At 42.9% G+C, this 20,667-nt stretch overlaps 1 protein-coding gene across 3 annotated transcripts in view; it reads left to right on the top strand.

Annotated features, from left to right (window-relative positions):
- Positions 1-20,667, top strand: part of LOC146809046 (free fatty acid receptor 2-like) — a 163,176-nt gene that overhangs the window by 105,547 nt on the left and 36,962 nt on the right. For 2 of the 3 annotated variants that reach the window (XM_085615852.1, XM_085615854.1), the window contains exon 2: positions 18,622-18,684. The gene's annotated coding sequence lies outside the window, so the exon portion shown is untranslated. Of the gene's footprint in view, positions 1-87; positions 144-18,621; positions 18,685-20,667 lie in introns of all 3 variants that reach the window. The other variant, XM_085615853.1, reaches the window with a different exon arrangement.

Here is a 20,667-nt window from a genome sequence, read left to right as displayed (position 1 = left end):
TAAAAGTTATAGTTGATATTTTTGTGTGTTATGTGAAGTGTTTTTCTTTTTTGTGTTGTGTATTTTTTTTTTTGCTTCTGCCCACAGATCATTCATGGATTATTCTGGGTGGTTCGAGGGCTGACAAGACCACAGTTGGACACGTGAGTTGGTTTGACGAAGATGTCAGTTGTGAAGGAATAATGGTGAAATGAGTGCCCTGAATGGCTATAGGCAGGAAATCAGGGTGAGAGAAGACTAGAAAGGACTGAGAATGTTACAGTAGGTGAATAGGAGTAGTGAAAAAGCAGGGGTTAACAGCCAACGAAACAGCGATGGTCCATATCATGAGGTGGTGGAACGAGTGTTCTATATGTCCCTGTGGAACCTAATCAATGTGCAAATTGCAAAAAGGAAGGTGCTGTCAGCTGTGTGTTGAAACAGATGTGTTTTTGCATAACTTCTTTGGAAAGAAATGTTTGTGTTTATTTTTGTGCAGCCTGACAAATTAAGCAGGCCAGAATATTAGTTGTTGAGTTGTAGGTTAATTGTGCATAAAGTGCATGACATAGTGTTGTGTGTCACCGTTCATTTACATATGATACTGAAATTTGTCTATGCTTTCTGTGCTTGGTATACAACAAGTATACCTGATGGCTTGGCATGTGTGTTTTTATTTTATGCACGTTTTTTTTTGTTTTTGCGTTGTGTTTACGCTTTTGCTTTTAATACTGTTACAAGCTCCCCTGTGTTGTGAGGGGATGGTCATGACGATGCCCATCGCTACGCAACAGTTGGTTGGACTTGTTCTGGTTACTAAATTTCACAGATATGATATTTCATGCTGTGAATATGATAGACAACACTTCACCAGTGCATGTCTATTTGGCTATAATGGTATTGAAAAAAAATAATAATAAACAAAAGAGATATACAGGATTAAAAGTGTGTTACCTGCAGTTAGTCATGTTACTGCTCCTTCCTTTAAGGGACGAGCAGCCTAGATTGATGTTCCCTGATTAGACCCTAAGGATGAACTATAAATCTGTGGCCCTTGCTAAAGGTGACCTAACTTTCCTTATGATATTGCACTTCTACATGTAGTCATAAGAGACACCAAGAGTTTCTTATTTGCTGTCCTGAGTAGCAGGATTGTGATTTTAAGTGGGTATAGTGCCCCCTCCGGACAGGTGACTAGGGAAAGGAAAAATTGTAGATCAGACACCAGAGACCTAAGAATTATTAGACTAGGGTGACAGGTATTCTCAGTGATCATGAGGAGATATTGTTTAGCCTGTGTATTGCATGGTGCACTTGCTGCACAATTATTAAAGGGAGGTATCTGCATGCCCCTGATAATTTGTATCATGCGTTTTCCCTTTTGAGGTGTTCTAGATAAGGAATGTAGGAACACACAGATGTAGTAATTTAAGAGATGTTTATCCCATTAGAAAATCATGAAATGAATATTTGTAAATCCATAAGGGACTGTCCTATCTGTAAAACTGGTGCCACTAGGAACCACGTCCAGTTTTACTAATGATACCAGAATGTTTAATTGATTGGTTATTGAATTTGCCTTTTGAATTCCCCTCCTTTATATCTGTCCTACCTCATGAGCACTTTCTTTTTTTTCACACTCCCCTTGGTGCAACCTCTTTCTCTATTAGGAGCATTTAATATGGTGATCTGTTCTAAAAGTCTATTAGATTTCTCTGGTCTGTATCATACCCTGTTCTCCTCAGGTTTTGAGCTGATCATGCATCTAAACTGACACATCTTCACTCTGACTCCTGCAGTCCCACATTTTGGTGGGTCAGCACTGATTACAGCTCAGGCTACTGCTGCCATACATTTTTGATGGTGCACTGTTCACACAAATGTTGTGACTGATAAAGGAGAGACTGCAACATGGTCAATCTCCTTGTGGCTTAATTATATTGAGATTGGATACAGACTGTCATGTAGCAGATCCTATAGGCTGGCACACTGTGTGTTTGAGTGTTAGTATGAGTTACTGTGATACGTTTGGCTGTCTGTCACTCTCAGGGTCTTGAGATGATCAGTGCTGCCTTCTTTAATAGGCACCTACTCAGAAATTGATTCTGGGCTTAACTTCACCTCAGAGAGCTACTTTGAAGGTACTGGCGAGCTACCAGTGGCTCCCGAGCTACTCGTTGGAGACCCCTGGACTAGAAGTACTGCATTTGCCTTTGCATCTTATGAGAGTGACAGTGCATTCTAAACCAGAGCTATCCCATGGCTTCTGGCCACTCCCTTGAAGATTGCAGGCCACCTGCCTGCAGTCCTATTGTTAAATACAATGAACTGTTTTTATACTAAACTGAAGGAAACTAACAACTGTGTCACATTCCCTACGTCACTAGATTCTGCGGGAATTAAGTCATAATAACCTGCAGAACACTGATTTAAGCCTAATTCCCATCAGTGACAGCTACAGATGAAAGGCGGACGTCTTGGCCCTACAGTCCCAGCACCCAGAAAGTAGCAAGGCTGGACAGCGATCGCCAACCCGCCATCAATGGTATCTCCAAAGAATCGTATTTGCTCCATCAGACAGCATTGGACATCACAAAACCAGAGTTTCAGTGTAAAAGAGCGGAAGAGAAGGATCCCTGTTGTTGATAGCAGGGCTGGTTTGAGGCTTCAGTTTTCTACCTGCCATGTGCTGGTAACCTCTGACAGTGTGCAGTCCCTTGAGGCCCTTGGCCTGAGTTTTGGTCACCCCCCCCCCTCTTTTCTTTGCTCCAACGGAAGGGCAGTGCACCGGAGGATCTAAGGCACTACATGATGAAAGGAAAATTAAATGAAAGAGCAGCCCGAACATCCTCTGACACTGAATAGCGAGTGTTGGAGCCTGAAAGTGTTGCTGAGCGTGAAAGTCTGTTGCTCTTTCCAATTAATAGTACTTGGATCTGCACAAGATGATCTGTGCCCATGACCAACGAAGAGCACAATATCTGTAGTGCCTGCCGCAGAGGAAATATATTGGTGCACTGCCTTGAGACATTGAGACTTTCGAGTGAGCTGTGAGTGTTTGCCAGGAGGGCACCCCAACGGATACTGAGAAGCATTATTTTCATGGAAGGCCTGAATGAAGAGGCCCAATGCGGAAGAAAACAACAGAAGCAGATTTGATGGACGATAGAAGCCTACCAGAGAGGCTTAGAACGGACTTTGGCATAGTTATGGTTGCACAAGCGGTTCCCGTGCAATTGCATAGAATGGGTGTTAGGAGACTGATTCTTATTGTTTTGCTGGCATTGTTTTAGAGTAGTATTTTGTTTAGTAAAAGCAGAATGAAGTCTATCCTTTGTTGAAGAGTATCTCCATTTCACCTGAGAGCATTCATAAGGATCGCCACTGTTTCGCCTGAGTATACAATAGTCACTGAAATGCATAGGAGCCCTGAAAAGGTTCGCTAAATAATTTTAGGATTTGCTTTTGCCTAGGGTTGTGAAAAAAATTATAATCCTGTTTGTAATAGTGGTCATTACTTTCTTCTGCTATCTGAATGGTAATTATGACCCGATGCTTTGTTCTCTTTGTATCCCTATTGATAGCTTACATATACCTGCTTAAATGAAATGTGTAGAATGGAAAATGCTCACCTAGCAATGAATTAGGATTTGCCTGAGTAATGGCAAAAGGAGGGTCTGAGGAAATTCGATTTTCGATCTTGCTTGTATTTTGTGGTAAATAATTTAATTACCGGGACTTAATTTGATACAGAAAAATAATAAATATAGCTCAGTAAAATAAGAGGCAAAATCCGTGATATTAGAGGTTCGGAATGGGCTTTATTCCAATGGACGATTTCGAAATCGTGGACTCCAGGTTCCATCACCACGGAGGTTCAGGAAGTGAAGTACACACTTTATTGATAAGTAATCACTTTTATACAATAGGCATTACAGTGAAGCAAATGCAGGAGGCGTAACAATTGATAGTAGAGATAAAACATACATGCGTAGCAAAAGTGGGCGTAACTGGGTGTAACTAAAGAACGTCATCAGGTATGATGTCATAATAGGGTGGTTCCATGAAAGAATTTCGCAATGTCAGTAGAAATACTTGGCAGAAATGCGCGCGTAGCAGCATGACGTATGATTGACGTGCGACTAGGGGGTGAAGGGGATTTGACATTTAACTCTACATGTGGCGACAGATGTCTGGAGGGTCAAGTCAACCTAATCCCAAATCATATCTAACATCCTATGTTTAAAGAACTATGTTATCCAAAAGAGAGGTCTCTTAGAGTAGAATCTTATTCTATACTGACTATACTGACTGTTAGTGCGTGTACAAGCGTCTAAGTGTCTACACTAGATGCGAGGGCAGAAGTCTTCCATGATAATAGGGCTATGAATTACTTGCATAAAGACAGAGAAGCCAGGCCTTTGCTCGGTAGCTGGAAGAATGTTTACTTAAACTACTAGACAGGAATGCATTGGGCAGGGAGCGGAGCAGATAATTTCGAAGGTGAAATACAGCTTTTGGCAGGCAACAAGCTGATGTCAGGCACCGTGAGCCGCGCAGGGAATGAGACAAAGTTCACGGTCACAGATGCAGGCTCAGACTGGAGCTCTCAGAGGCAGAAGGCAGGAAAAGCTTGATGGCAGAATCAGGGCCTACTTGCCTGGACTGTAAAATGGCATAAGTGAACCATATAAAGCCGGTGGCCTTTCGTACTTAGGAATGGAATATCCGGCCCATTCATGGCGGATCTGAAAGAGGGCATGTTGGCGGTGGACACACATGTGTTTGCGTCTTCATAACTGGAACTGGAGGGAACATACATGTATTTATGATTCATACATGAAACCGTTGGGGTCCAAGATAGGGGACATAACTGATCGGAAAAATCCATATTTCCACATTCCCTCCTTGTCCCCTACTTGCCCGTCAAGAGATATCAATCTTCATCAATCCATTGATCTGTTCATATAGCATCATTTGTTCTTCTTTTTTCTTCTGGGACGAACGAAATCTTGGTGGTGGAATACACGATGTGGCACACAGACCACAGATCGCTGGTCCACATTGTAGACATAGACAGCAACTGAATAGTATGAGAAAGCCAATACCTAGGAAGGATAGGACCTTCCATCCAAAGGTAGATAATACACTCCAAAACCAACCGGACCAAGTCCAGGTGCCTGGATTCTGGTGTATCTGGCTTACAATCTTATGAAGGCGAGTTATGGCTTTATATACAGATGGCGAATTTTCTGGTATGAAAATGCAACAACTTGATCCGATGACCCTACAAGCTCCGCCCCTATCGGCCAGGATGACGTCAAGGACAAGACGATTTTGAAGCACAACAATCCGCATAGCAGACTGTTCTTCTGTTAAATTGCCTAAGGCGGAAATAGTTTCGTTCACTACTGCTTCAAGGGTTCTAGTTAATCTACGTATCAGCTTACTATTAGTAACGGTACCTATATAGGGAAAGAAACCTTTATTGAAATCTGTGTATTTTTCCCATGCTGTTTCAGTGTAATCGACAATTGGGAGATCTCTCTGCTGTCTATTGTGTACTAAATGAGTATTTCTATGATAATCAGGAGGAGCTAGGAAAACAGGTGGTAGGAGGAATGCTATGTAACAGGTCCCATCCCAATCTAGAGGTAGGCGTATATATGCGGTCTGGCCACATATAAAGTAGGAATGACGAGAAGCTCTAAATGTAGACTTGCCTTGATCACTGAATTTTATTACAGTGGTGCATTTACTATGGCCCATGTGTATGGAGCCATTCTTTCTTATACATAATTCCCCTTTTACTGGGAATACGGACATGGCGGGCAAGATTGGTGTAGCTTCAGATTCAACGTTCAGGATCATGAGGTTAAGTGTAAAATTACCTAATCCATATACTTCATTTCTTAGATCAGTTCCTGTTCTTTTGGGAAGTCCCTCCTTGTTGGGGTGGCAGACTTTAAGTAAAACTAAGTTCAGATTTCCCCATACCCCGTTGTCTTGATAAACTGTAGAGTTCGAATCTAGGGAATTGATTAAACTAAACCATGCTCCACAGGAGCCGTTGTGTGTGAACGGGTATGGAAAGAGAGGTAGAATTCCTTTATAATTCTGATAGGGAGAGAGTCGGCCACATATCCAACAATTTGTAGCATTGCTAACCTGATGGGAATGATGTAACATACTAATAAAAGTGTTATTGCGCAGCGCAAATCTATATGACAATTCATGCGGAGGTAATTCACTAAAAGAATGTTCAGCAGTAACATTATAAACATGTCTAGAAATAGGATAATATATGTGTAACAATATACTTGTAGTGATTATTAAAAGACTTAGGAAAAACAGAATTAATAACGTCACTGTGCAATGACTACGCAGTGATTTACAGTACGCATGTCGTTTCAGCTTTATCCTTTTGTTTCTTTCTCTGTACAGGTCTAAGGGATACATGTCAGAGACAAATTCGACCGCTTCACCTTGGAGAGGACTTAAACAATCAAATTGCCTGACTGGTTAGACCTGAGTTTTAGTTTATATAGTTCACGACTATTCAATTCAACCAAAGGAAGTTTAGAGTCACTCGGGGAAGACACGCAAGGTGTGTCGTTTACATCTGATGGTAGTCCATGAAATTTCTTGATATGACTTGAATGTATCCAGCCTTTTCGACCCTCGATCTTCACGGCTGTCCTCGTCGTTAGTAATACAAGCTGAGGCGACCTCCACCTAGGATCCAGCTGAGACCTCCGATCAAAGTTCCTCACTAAGACCAAATCTCCTGGAATTACGTCATGGGGTTTCACCTCAGTGTTGTCGGGAAAAGCTGCAGCTACCTGTGAACGACAAGATTGTAGTGCAGACATCAAGGAAGCCAAGTAATCTGTCAGCATATTACAGTCAATATCAGTTCTTTTGCGTGGTATAGGCGTCCCCCACATATTTGGTGGTCTGCCAAAGATCACCTCATACGGGGATAGCCCTGTTCGAGAGTGTGCTACCATTCTCATGTAAAAGAGTGCAACGGGTAAAGCTACTACCCAGTCGACACCTTTCTCTCTACAAATTTTGGACAACCTAATTTTCAGGGTCTGATTATGTCTTTCCACGAGACCTGCTGCCTCGGGGTGTCGGACACAGTGAAACTTCCACTGATAACCTAACAAAAGTGAAACGTGTTTCATTAGTTCGGATGAGAACGGCTGGCCGTTATCTGAGTAGACAACACGTGGTAAACCGTACCGTGGGAAGAATTCTCGAACTAACTGTTTGGCAGTAGTCGGGGCAGTGTAATCTGAAACCGGGTATGCCTCTGTCCAACGGGAAAGAGCACAGACAACTACGAGAACATATTTGAATCCTCGACATCGTTCCATCTGGATATAATCCATCTGGAGGACTTCAAAAGGGTGATCAGGAGGCTGAAATCCACCCTGTTCTACGGGAATGCTTTTTCCTGGGTTAAACTGACAACAGATCATACAGGTACGGACTTTTTGTTTAGCCGCTGCTCGTAAATGTTTGTTGAACCAAATGTGTTGGATGCTGTCTAGCATAGCTTTTTCTCCTAGATGTGCTGGACTATGTACAGTGTTAATAACGACGTGGACCATTGAATCAGGAAGGAACCACACAGATTTTTCCTTTGTCATCCATCCTTGATCCGTTTGGATCCCTCCTAATTCAGTCCATTTCTTTATTTCGTCTGGAGTAGCATGTGTCTGTATGTCAATTACGTCAAGAGCGGGATCCTTAACCATCATGCAATGTGTTGGTGTCGGGACTATTGTCTTTGTCATGTCGGATGTTTGAGTTTGAGCAGTCTGTTTAGCTGTTCTGTCAGCTAGATCATTGCCTTGAGAAATGATATCAGTAACTTTCGTATGAGCTTTACATTTCATAATCGATATTGCAGTGGGTAGATGTATTGCATCTAATAAGGCATGAATGAGGGGTCCGTGCTGAATGTGGGCACCGTGAGAAGTTAAATAACCTCTCTCTCGCCACAGCACGCCGAAGTCATGTACAACTCCAAATGCATAACGTGAATCAGTGTATATGTTGACTTTTTTATTTGTGGCTAGAATACAGGCTTGTGTCAGAGCGATGAGCTCTGCTGCTTGAGCGGACAAGGTATTTATACAATTTGTTTCAATGATTTCAGCGTCTGTTGTGACTGCATAAGCGGCCACTAACTCTCCTGTACCTGTTCTCATACATGAACCATCTACATACAACGTCAGGTCTGGGTCTGATAATGGAACGTCTGTCAAATCCTGTCTGGGTTTCGTCGTGATAGTGATAACTTCAATACAATCATGTGCAAGTGGGTCTGTTCCGTTTACTGGTAACAGTGTGGCAGGATTCAATGTACTACAACGTCTGATTTCTATATGTGGCTGAAACAATGTTAATTCGTAACCGGTGAGTCGTGCTATAGTCAAGTGTTGTGTTTGTGTGCGGTTCAAAAGAACCTCTACTGCATGTGGTACTTGTACTGTCAATGGATGTCCTAATACTATGGCATCGCTTTGTCTGATTGCTAAAGCTGTTGCTGCCACTGATTTTAGGCATGCAGGCAAAGCCTGAGCTACGGGATCTAATGTACTAGAAAAATAAGCACATGGTTTGTGTGATCCTGCTTGTTCCTGTGTGAGTACTGACAAGGCGGTACCTTCGCGTTCTGTAACAAAGAGTGTAAACTGTTTATTGTAACATGGTGTTGCTAGGACAGGTGCTTGACATAAAGCTTTCTTTAAACTTTCAAAAACGTGTGTATGTTCCTGAGTCCAAGGGAGGCCAGTCGATGTGGCTGCCTCCTGTGTTGTCAATTGAATGAGTGGTTTTGCTAGAAATGCATACTGAGGGATCCACTGCCTACAATATGAAGTGAGGCCTATGAAAGCCCGCACCTCCTTTTGTGTCTTGGGTATTGGCATATTTGCAATTAGCTGGATGCGATCTGGTGTAAGCTGCCTTCCCTCCTTGGACAGCGAGTGACCAAGGTAAACAACTCGCTGGACACAGAATTGCAGCTTAGAAGGGGACACCTTGTGCCCCTTTTCGGCCAAAAATTGTAATACCGTCAGTGATGCTTTCTCACATTCAGGTTCGTTTCTAGCGGTGATCAGCAGATCATCGACATATTGAAGCAGGGCAGTGTTGACTGGCATGTGGATACTGTCGAGTTCTCGTTTCAGTGCTTGGCTATAGATGCTGGGGCTTTCTGTAAATCCTTGAGGTGCGCGTGTGAATTTAAAGCTACGTCCATTTAAACTAAATCCGAACAAGTATTGGCTTTCCGGATCTATTGGGACGCTGAAAAAGGCATTCTTGAGATCAATTACAGTAAAGAATGTTGCTCCGGAATCAATAGCTGTCAGTAATGACGAGATGTCTGGGACCACAGGGAATTGTGGCACAATGCATTTGTTCAATTCGCGCAGATCAATAACCAATCGATATACTGGCGGGGCCTTTGGATCTGTTCGTTTAAGAATCGGAATTATCGGGGAATTACATACATTGGAGTCTGTTTCCACAACCACTCCTTGGGCAATGAGCTCGTCAATGATTTGTAGTAAAGCCACTACAGCATCTGGTGGTAACTTGTATTGTCGCATTCGTGGTAGTACCACTCCTGCCTTTAGTGTAACTCGATATGGTGTAATATTCATGCAACCCACATCAGTAGGGCCTTGTGCCCATAAATGTGTAGGTAAAGTCTGTAGTCGGGGATCCATGTCTCAAGACACATAGTGACCTTTGAAATCACGTAAAAACAATCTTACTCCTTCCGGAGAACAACATATTATAGCTCCTAGAGCTTTCAGTGTTTTTATACCTAACAAGTTTTCTGGACATGATTCAGTAAGCAATAAATCTGTAGTTCGGGTCAAGGGTCCTATCGTAAGTGGAAGAGGCTGTGATACTTCATTAACAATAGGTTTTCCTGAAAAACCAAGGGAAATATTCTGTGAGCCTGAGAGGGGTGCCCCTGGAACTTCACTACGTTTTATAGTTGTTCGACTTGCCCCTGTATCAAGTAAAAATTTTCTATCTTGGCCTAATAGTTCACTATGTACATAAGGTCCTTCTTGGTCTACCGGGACCTCGATAAGGGGTAAGTCAACTTCCCTCTCTAGGCTGGTTCATGCGTATCGTTGATAATCAGGATAGTCATACTGTGCGGTCTGGTACAGCTGTCGTGTCGTGGTTTGTGTGGCAGCAACAGGCAGCGCTGGTGCAGCTGGCACAAACTGTATAGACTGTTGTGGAGCTGGCATGGACTGGGCATGCTGCGGTGCTCCTTGTTCATTCTGATCCTGTCTAGGTGGCCGTGGTCTTTCTTGTGTTTTACCTGTGGCGATATTACGCTTCAAGACTGGGCAATCGTGTATGTAATGACCTGGTTGTTTACAATAGTTGCATGTCCCTTTTACAGGTCCTGCTGAATCACCGGACTGTGTCGTACCCTTTTTATGACCTTCAGCTGGAACTGTCTGGGAGACTAGCATTTTCATTTTTGTGTCTTTCATGCGTTTCTGTTCATGTTCTTGTTCCTCTCTAATTCTATTGTAATGGTACTGTAACATTTGTAACATTTGTGATGGGGTATTACCTTGCCAAGTACTCTCGAATTTTAATACTCTATTCTTCACCTGGGGCAAGGAATTTTCAACTAATTTTGTCACAAACAGATGTGGGTATGACTCGCTACTTGCTTTTATACCACTATTTATACCAAAACATTTTTCGAATCGGGCATAGAAATCACTAGTGTCTTCATCTTGCTTTTGTTTACAGGCTGAGATTGCACCCCAGTCTTCCTTTTTCGTGGTTAATAAACGTGGCAGTACCTGTACTAGTAAACCTGGTAGTGCTTTAGTTTTATCCCCAAGCCCCGAACCTGGACCTCGGGCCCTTTCTTCATTTTCTAATGCTGTCCAGTCTATCTTTTGGTCTCCCACCTCCCACTCTTTTTCCTTGAGTTTTTCATAAATGCCAGCAGGCATTAATACCTTTAATATTGTCATAATGTCGGGATAGGTATACTCTCCCATGAGTAACATGTCTTTAATTTCTCGGTGAAAACCCGCTGGGTCTTTGTCATGACTGGGTACCACTTTCTTCATTTCTAACAATTCTATTTTCGATATGGGCGTATATACATATACACGTTTAAACTGATTGTCCTCGCCCTTTATTGGGTGTACTTCTCGTAAGGGATTCTGTCTGTCCATGTAATACGTCGTTCTTTCCTTGATGGGCAGTGAGACATGTTCTGGGCATACAAAAAGGATGTACTGCTTTCTTGATTCTAGTATTTCTCTAATTAACTTAGTACCTGAACCTCTCCATCTATTCGTGAGTAATTCAGTCAATATATCAGGTAACGGACCAGGATCGGAATGTTGACTTTTATAAAGTATAAGAAGTTGTTGAATCATATAAATCCCAGCTAAACGCTGTTCATCTGGGGTGAGGTTCAAAAATGTGTGTGCTACTGTATCATCACCATATTTTCCGGGACTGTCAACCCAATGAACGGCTGACCTGGCTAATTCTTGTTCATCCATAGAATCGAGTAAATGGTAACCCCTTCGTTCTTGGAGTAATTTGTCAGCGGCTTGGAACGAATGCTCGGGGGACCTTAGATTTATTATAGGTGTATGGAAATTCCTGTTATTATCTGGACATATCGGACGTATCGGGTCAGTGAAACATCTAGTACTATTACAAGATCTTCCTCTACCTACATAGGCTATGGTTTCTGACTGTCCTGTGGGCAGTCCTGATCCTTCCTCCTCTTCATTTTGTTCAAACTGGTCTACCGCTAATCTCTCTTCGTGTAGGCGTTCTATTTCTTTACGGATCTTTCGGCACATGGCTATTATACATTTTTGCCTATCATGTCTCCCTTCTGATATATTCTGGCTCCATCTGGTAAGGGTTTGCATTATTTCCGGATCTACCCCCGGTCGGTCTTGATTTCTGATTACACAATTTATGAGGAAACGTAACAGTTCCCCCTGTATCTCCACTTTCTGGTATTCCATAGCTCTGTTAATACATTCAGAATCTCGCCCTGTTTGGACAAAATGATATATATTATCTAGATGCATAGTCATTCCTGGTAGCTTTCCTAAATACACCGCAGCTCGTCTGATACGTAATGATGCCAGGATCATTTCGTCCTCTTTTCCGGGCACAGGGTCATATCTACAATCTACAAGAAGTTCCTTAAGTGTACGGGAATTTATGAGTTTGGGGGTACGTGGATGTGCTGATTCTTGAAAAGTAAGTTTATTTATTCTGGGTGGCGTAGAAAAGATGTTGGTAGCACCTCCGGTAGCCCCGTCTGGGGTATCGGGCGTGAAAGGATTCGTTGAACGCGATACAGCAACTATAGGTGTGGACACAGCTGTAGAAGCGGCTGTAGGAACAGATGTGGAAACAGATGTGCTTGCCGGAACTTGTGTCAGGATTTGATGCCGTAGGGATACAGATACAGGATCTTGGCGTTGAACCTCCCCGGCAGACGGTCTATGTGGGGCGGGGTTAGCATACTCGGGAGCTGCTTCATCTAAATATGAGGAAAGAAAAACATCTTCTGCTGTTCTAGGATGCCCCTTAGGATGCATTTTTATTGGGAACAATGGGGGTGGCAAGTCTTTTGGTATCTCCGGGGTAGCCTTAGGTAATCCCTCGGCCAGAAGGGGATACATACCATTCATAAGGGCATTTCTTTGTCTGTCTACTTGTTCTGATTTCACTCGTGTACCTTCTTCAATTAATAGATTTTCTCGGACTTTATTTGAATTTTCCTTACTCTTCTCTTCCTGTCTACGTGCTTTTTCTGTACGTCTATACGATTCTTTACGCCATAATTCAATGGCGTCTTTCTGTGATTGTCTAGCTTTCCTTTTCCATAATTCTTCCTCTACTTTCACGATGCAATCTGCATCCCAGGTCCCAGCTGCGGGCCACCTCTGACTTTCTGGTAATTCCTTAGTGTAGTCTACCCATAGATCAAGAAATAATATGGCGTCTAGGCCATGTTTATGATACATGAAGTACCCTGGAGTGTCCCTAGGAGGAATGGGAACAGCTTCTTCGAGTACCCCTTTTCTAGTTGTGATCTGTCTTAGTTTCGAAAAGAGCGGCATATTGAGAACTGATCTGATACTTGGTCTTGAACAAACTTAATACAATAAACACAATAATGAACAGTCATTCACACCACAATATGCAGAACGTATTAACACATTTAACATTTAACGTTTTAAATGAGCAACAATGATGATGACGATCTAAGAAAACTTAATCACAAAACATAATCCTCGGCATTAACTGAATTATTCTGAATTTATATACTTGATATACTAGATATACTGCTAAACAGTACAGATACACTGCTAAAACAGTGCAGACCGGATTTGTGTACCCAAACCCGTCTGGATCGGCACAACTTATGTGCACGCCAGAACGCCTCCCCAGTAATGGTACTCACCGGGTAGCTCGGAACGGAAGGCCTCGGAACGGAACTGAACTGAACTGGACTCGACTCGAAAACTTCGGACACTTCGGAACATCGGAAACCTCGGAACTTCGGAACTTCGGAACTTGGTGGGCCTCTGTATACCTCGGATCTTGCTCTCTCAGCTAGGCTCTGGTCGGGATACTTCGCACTTCTCACCGCCTCGTCTGGGTGTTGATCGCAGCCTCAGTCGCCCCCGCTTGACCGGAGGGAGATACAGGAAATCCTGCTGGTACGCGTTGTTGTCCGTCCAGCTGTGGCAGGAGACCGGGCCTGCAACGCACCGCCGGCGCGTGAGATGAGAAAGTGTCCCTGTTCGGGCGCCATTCATGTGGTAAATAATTTAATTACCGGGACTTAATTTGATACAGAAAAATAATAAATATAGCTCAGTAAAATAAGAGGCAAAATCCGTGATATTAGAGGTTCGGAATGGGCTTCATTCCAATGGACGATTTCGAAATCGTGGACTCCAGGTTCCATCACCACGGAGGTTCAGGAAGTGAAGTACACACTTTATTGATAAGTAATCACTTTTATACAATAGGCATTACAGTGAAGCAAATGCAGGAGGCGTAACAATTGATAGTAGAGATAAAACATACATGCGTAGCAAAAGTGGGCGTAACTGGGTGTAACTAAAGAACGTCATCAGGTATGATGTCATAATAGGGTGGTTCCATGAAAGAATTTCGCAATGTCAGTAGAAATACTTGGCAGAAATGCGCGCGTAGCAGCATGACGTATGATTGACGTGCGACTAGGGGGTGAAGGGGATTTGACATTTAACTCTACATGTGGCGACAGATGTCTGGAGGGTCAAGTCAACCTAATCCCAAATCATATCTAACATCCTATGTTTAAAGAACTATGTTATCCAAAAGAGAGGTCTCTTAGAGTAGAATCTTATTCTATACTGACTATACTGACTGTTAGTGCGTGTACAAGCGTCTAAGTGTCTACACTAGATGCGAGGGCAGAAGTCTTCCATGATAATAGGGCTATGAATTACTTGCATAAAGACAGAGAAGCCGGGCCTTTGCTCGGTAGCTGGAAGAATGTTTACTTAAACTACTAGACAGGAATGCATTGGGCAGGGAGCGGAGCAGATAATTTCGAAGGTGAAATACAGCTTTTGGCAGGCAACAAGCTGATGTCAGGCACCGTGAGCCGCGCAGGGAATGAGACAAAGTTCACGGTCACAGATGCAGGCTCAGACTGGAGCTCTCAGAGGCAGAAGGCAGGAAAAGCTTGATGGCAGAATCAGGGCCTACTTGCCTGGACTGTAAAATGGCATAAGTGAACCATATAAAGCCGGTGGCCTTTCGTACTTAGGAATGGAATATCCGGCCCATTCATGGCGGATCTGAAAGAGGGCATGTTGGCGGTGGACACACATGTGTTTGCGTCTTCATAACTGGAACTGGAGGGAACATACATGTATTTATGATTCATACATGAAACCGTTGGGGTCCAAGATAGGGGACATAACTGATCGGAAAAATCCATATTTCCACAATTTAGCCACCATTTGGTGTTCCACCGCCATTTTGTGTTGCCCTCACTCAGGCAGCACAATAAACAAAGTTTTTCTGCTGATCTCACTGCAACGTGTCAAATAACCTCCTGCCTCTGTTTACAAGACTGATGTCAGGGACTGGCTGAGCCCACTAATCCCCGTCTGGTCCGACTGATCCCTGTTTCAACTGTCTGTTGGTACGCACCATTCTTTCCTGACATTATCTTATCTTCTGGCCTTCGCTATTCTCTACTTGTATTCTGTCATTTCACAACTGTCCTCCAAAGCATACAAATGTGTCCTGCCACCTGCGAGTTGAGTTGTAGATACTACCACTGATTAACTTGTGGGGAGGGGTGACAAAAACAGTTGGAAAAGAGGTTTATTTGGGTTACTTGATATCTTGCTTTCAAACTTTTCTTATTGGTTATATCTTGTTTTCAAACTTTTTTCATTGGTTATACCTTGTTTTCAAACTCTTCTCATTGGCTAATCATGAATGCATTGGGAGTGTTCTTGGTGAATCTATGTGCTTTAAAAGATTGTGCGCCATAGAGTAAAGTGGCAGTCTCCTAAGAACATACTGAATGTACTTCTGGGACAACTGTACTTAGCTGCAGCTAATAAACCTGATCTTCTACGCTCAACAGAGTGTCCTGTGTCTCTGTTCAACAAAGCAGGTGAACTCAGGAGATTAAGGCGTACCCTGCGCCGCCAGGCCTATAAGGCCCTGGTTCTTCACACCAGACACCTTCGATCTGCATCCCAGGCAGGAGCACACCTCTGTTACATCAAGAAGACCAGATGCGGAGGACGCTCTTTCTCATACTTCACAGCCAAGACCTGGAATGACCTCCCAAAACATCTCAGAACCTTCACCTCCCTCATGGACCTCCGAAGGAACCTCAAGACATGGTTCTTCCAGACAAAACAGGCATGATCTCCTCCACTCCCTCAAGCCTGCCCTACTCAGTGCCTGGATACCCTCACTGGTGATTAGCTGCGGACTACAACTTCACACATCATAACATAAAGGGGTATAGCCAAAATTAGTAAAGTAACTCATAAGTATACAATTGAATTTACACATGTAAATTACTCAGAAGTGCAAGTTTCCCTTGTTAATAGTCCCCGTGAATGTTTAGTATGATAAGGTTTCAAACTGAAATATAGGTTTGTTAGAACGCAATAGATACGGGATAATATTTGCGACACGAAGCAGAATTGACCAATTTTTTGCAAGTGCACAGCGACGAGTAGAGATAGTTTGGAAACATCACGGGAGTTTTGACAAGTTTCCAGGTACCAAGGATATTGTGGCATTTACTATCACGCGTTGAAGAGGAACACGGGTCGTTTTTATTCCCCTGAAGAAGGGATTTTCAGATCCCGAAATGCATTGGGAAAACTTCAAAAGACTCATCTATTTATGAAATGTGCAAATTGTAGACACAGGTCTATAAGATTGTGTCAATGGTTTATTTTGATTTGTGTTTGACTGTATACAAAGATGCAACTATAGTGGAGAGGAATCCGCAAAATATGGTGAATATAAAAGATAGGATGAAGTTGTAGTTCTGTGTTTTATGCATTGAATCTGTATATAGCCTTATTGCTAGAATTTGTTAAAACATTAAAAATACAACATTTCAAAAGCAGTGCGGAAAGGGGCAAGTGCATCATTACACTTGCAATGAATCAATACTATGATAAGGTTAAAACTCTTTTGAAAAGAACCAAAAGACTGAGGGAAACAAAGTGGTATGTGTGTTGACATCTTGGAGGGCAAGCATTTATAATGAAACTGACATCTTGGAAGGAGAGTGTTTCTAATTTGGGGGGACATCTTGGGCAGGAGGCAGGTCCTTTTGCTTTTTTGGACCTTTAGCTCGGAACAAACTGCATCTCGAGCTACGGGCCACTACAACTACTGCCCTGTTTCGAAAGAAACTGAAACGTGACTCTTTAATCAGGATTAATGGTTTGGTCTTATTGGCCAGCTGACACCAGAGGTGCAGAGTGCCAGGACACTCCTTGGAGTAACAGTGCACTATACAAGTGCCCCATACATACCTTTCTAATGAGGGGGACACCTTGGAAGATGAGTGTTTCTAATAAGACTAACATCTTGTAAGTAGAACGTTTCTAATGAGAAAGACATCTTGGAAGGAGTGCGTTTGTAATGAAGTGGACATCTTGGAAGTAGAGCCTGTTTTTATGAGGCAGACATCTTGGAAGGAGAGTGTTTCTAATGAGATTGACATTTTGGAAGGAGAGTGTTTCTAATGAGATTGACATTTTGGAAGGAGAGTGTTTCTAATGAGATTGACATCTTGAAAGGAGTGTGTTTCTAATGAGACAGACATCTTTGAAGTTGGGTGTTCCTAATGAGGTGGACATGTTAGAGAGTTTCTAATAATGTGGACATCTTGGAAGAAAACGTCTGAGGTGCTGCCGTTTGGAAATGAAACCTCCATCTGGAATCACAGTTTGTGACCAGAGACATTAGGCATTATACCTATGTCTACCGAAAGGGCTAAAAACCTGGGGATTCTACTGGACTGTCACCTCTCCTTAGACCTCCGGGTCAATTGTGTGGCAACAACGTGTTTCTGGTTGATCAGGATGTTAAAGAAAATGTTTCCCTTTATTCCCCTTGCTGTACAGAAACAAGTAGCTTTGGCACTAGTCATGTCTAGAATTGATGACTGTAATGCCCTATATTTAGACAACAACAAGAACACCCAAGCTAAATTACAGCCAGTGCATAATGCACTGACCTGGCTCACCTTGGACATTCCCAAACGGCAGTCAGTGACCAATGGGCTAGAACACATTCACTGACAGCCCATAAGAAAATGTATTATGTTCAAACTCGTCTGCTCAGTGTATAAGGCCCTCTACCAGAGCTGTCCGGCAGGACTTAGGGCTATGTTTCATAGTTACGTCCATGGTAGGAATCTTCACTCTGCTCCTCTCAAATTGATGACAGTGTCCAGATTTGAGAAGAAGAAATGGGTAGGGAGAACCTTCTTGGCAGCAAGACTATGGAACTCGCAGCCAAGTCGTGTGACCGACATTAGAGCTCACAGCCCCTTCAGGAAGAATTATAAAGACCTGGCTTTTCATACTATAGTTCTTTTTTTGCTAGACAGTGTGTTCACTAATCGTGGGTTGACCCTTATCATTGCGACCCTAGCGCCTTGACGCCTTTGGGCATTTGCTGCGCTCTATAAATACCCTTCATATCATATCATAAGGTAGACATCTTGGAGGGGGAGTGTTTCTTAACAGATGGGCACATTAAAAAGAGAGTTTATGATGAAGCAGCTGAGTAGACTGTTTCTGGGTGAGTCGAGTTTCTTGTAAGTGGACGTTGCTGATTAGACTAGTATCTCAAGTAAACAGCATTTATCATGTGATGGACCACGGCTTTAATGTGGTGATGCTTTGGGAAAGTTACTAAAGATGACTATGTGGGAAAGTGCAAGTAACAATGCTGTCTTGGGCAGAGGAACTTGTCCTACAATGTGGAATAGTTGAGAGCCTTCATTTTCTGACTTTTTCATTTTTACAGACACCAATCAAAGGCTGCCATGAAGGCCAGGAGCAGAACCACAGACCTGACTTTAAGGCACAGGTAATTTGTCAAAATGCTGTCCTTTTCCTAGATGCTGTGACTGCTTCGAAATGAACTCAACATCTTCTGTAAATTGAGCTTTACTCCCCATGGCTGCACTTTACTGAAAACAATGCCTCAATCGGAAATTATTTCACATGGCAATTTGAACAAACAGAATTCATCAAAAGGAGAATTGGAAAGAAGGGAGACCCAAAGAAATTCTTAGAAAAGCAAAGGTTCTTATTTGCAAGTAGTTATAACAGTACTACAGTACATTGTATGTATAAGTAACCATAAGTGGGATGTGCACTGAACGTGCTTGTGACAGTGAACACAAACTTAAAAAACATGTAGCCTGACCCACTCTGTATGAAATCGATCCCTAGTCAATCATTTCTAATTCGACTTATGGTTGGAAATAATAATAATCAGTAGACTTATTGGGTGCCCTTTTTAGGTCTCGCCTGACCCAGCGCATGCGCTGGTCTGGCGAGACTTATTGAGAGGGCTCCAAAAAGTGCTACCAGGCCAGCCTAGAGCTACAGTGCATGTGTGCAGGCGCGCGCGCCGCGCTTTACCACGATTACTTTCACTTTGATGTTTGATCGTGATCGCGGCCGCTTTGCATAGCCAATAGGTCTCGCTTTTGGGACCTTATAAGTATTTAGTTATGCAACTGTTGCATGGCTAAACACTTATAAGGTCCCAAAGGTGAGACCTATTGGCTATGCCACTGCTTGTTCAATTGGTATCCTCTCAAGGTGCAGGCTTCTTTTTGACTTTGGAAAGATGAAAGTCTGATGCATCTACTGGGATTGAAAGCAGTATCCAACTTACTTGTGAATTTCTGTAGTGGATGCTCTAATGTCATGGGATGTGACACTGGCAGCACTTCCCACAATTAATGTGCTGCATGACAGTTCCTAAACATGGCTGTCTGGTACTGCAGTCTCATCAACTAGGAGTGTGTCTCGTTCACTGGGAGGCTGGGGCTGATTGGATTAGCGGTCTATGGGTTCCTGTCCAGACTGGCTGATGCCTCAGAAAGAAGAGTGACGCTCACATGAGACTGGCTCCGAGCCAATGATTCGGCACAGTGAGAGGTATGATTTGCTGGAAAGCAGCCCATGTCACTTCAATAACGTTTAATGAGGTATCACATCTGCAAGGTTCTTCCTTCTAGGCCTGAGCAGAATTGCAATTACCCCGAAGGAATTGGAGTAATGTCAGCAGTTCTTGCGCATTACTCTTGTGATGCAAAATGACAGAATTATGCAGTTACTTCAGTTTGAGCAATTAAAAGTAATCTTGGGCAAAAATCCTACCACAGGATACCAGAAACAACAAACTTCGGGGCATATTAACAAGGAACAGGGAAAATTAACGCTAAGGGCGCTTAGCGTTAATATTTTTAACGCCCGCTATCACTGGATAATATCGCCTGGTTATCGCGTTATTAACAACGCTTACCGCCTAGATGATAAAAAATCCAGCGATAGCGGCATTTTGGGAGGTTATCGCTGGTAATGCAGCGATAAAACTACAAGGATAGGGATATCCTTGTTGATAGCCCATGGTGGATTTAGCCATGTAATCCACCTCCCTTTGGATTACATGGCTAAATCTGAAAATTAGCAGACGTAAAAAAGCAGCGTTAACCGTGGTTAGCGCTGCTTTTTTGTCTCTAACAGGGTTAGCGTGAAGCTTGATAATAGGAGAAATGTCGCTTAGTGACATTTCTCCTATTATTTTGGTCTGGAACGCCCATCTCATTAGAGATGCAAAGGGAAGCGTAGTGAAAAAGGGTGCTAACATGCGATTTTGCATGTTAGCACCCTGTTGTTGATAGGGCGATATTTTTATCTCCGCTTCTTTGGCTTTTAAAGCCAAAAAAGCGGAGATAAAGCCCTTGTTAATATACCCCTAGGAGAGAGTCAGCAGCTACCAGCTGCTGCTGTTCGTGTCCTGTAAGAAAATAGTGCAAAATACTGGATTACCCTT

Source organism: Triturus cristatus, chromosome 7, assembly GCF_964204655.1.
Source record: "Triturus cristatus chromosome 7, aTriCri1.1, whole genome shotgun sequence".
Classification (NCBI taxonomy): Eukaryota; Metazoa; Chordata; class Amphibia; order Caudata; family Salamandridae; genus Triturus; species Triturus cristatus.
This window is presented reverse-complemented; position numbering and strand designations above follow the sequence as displayed.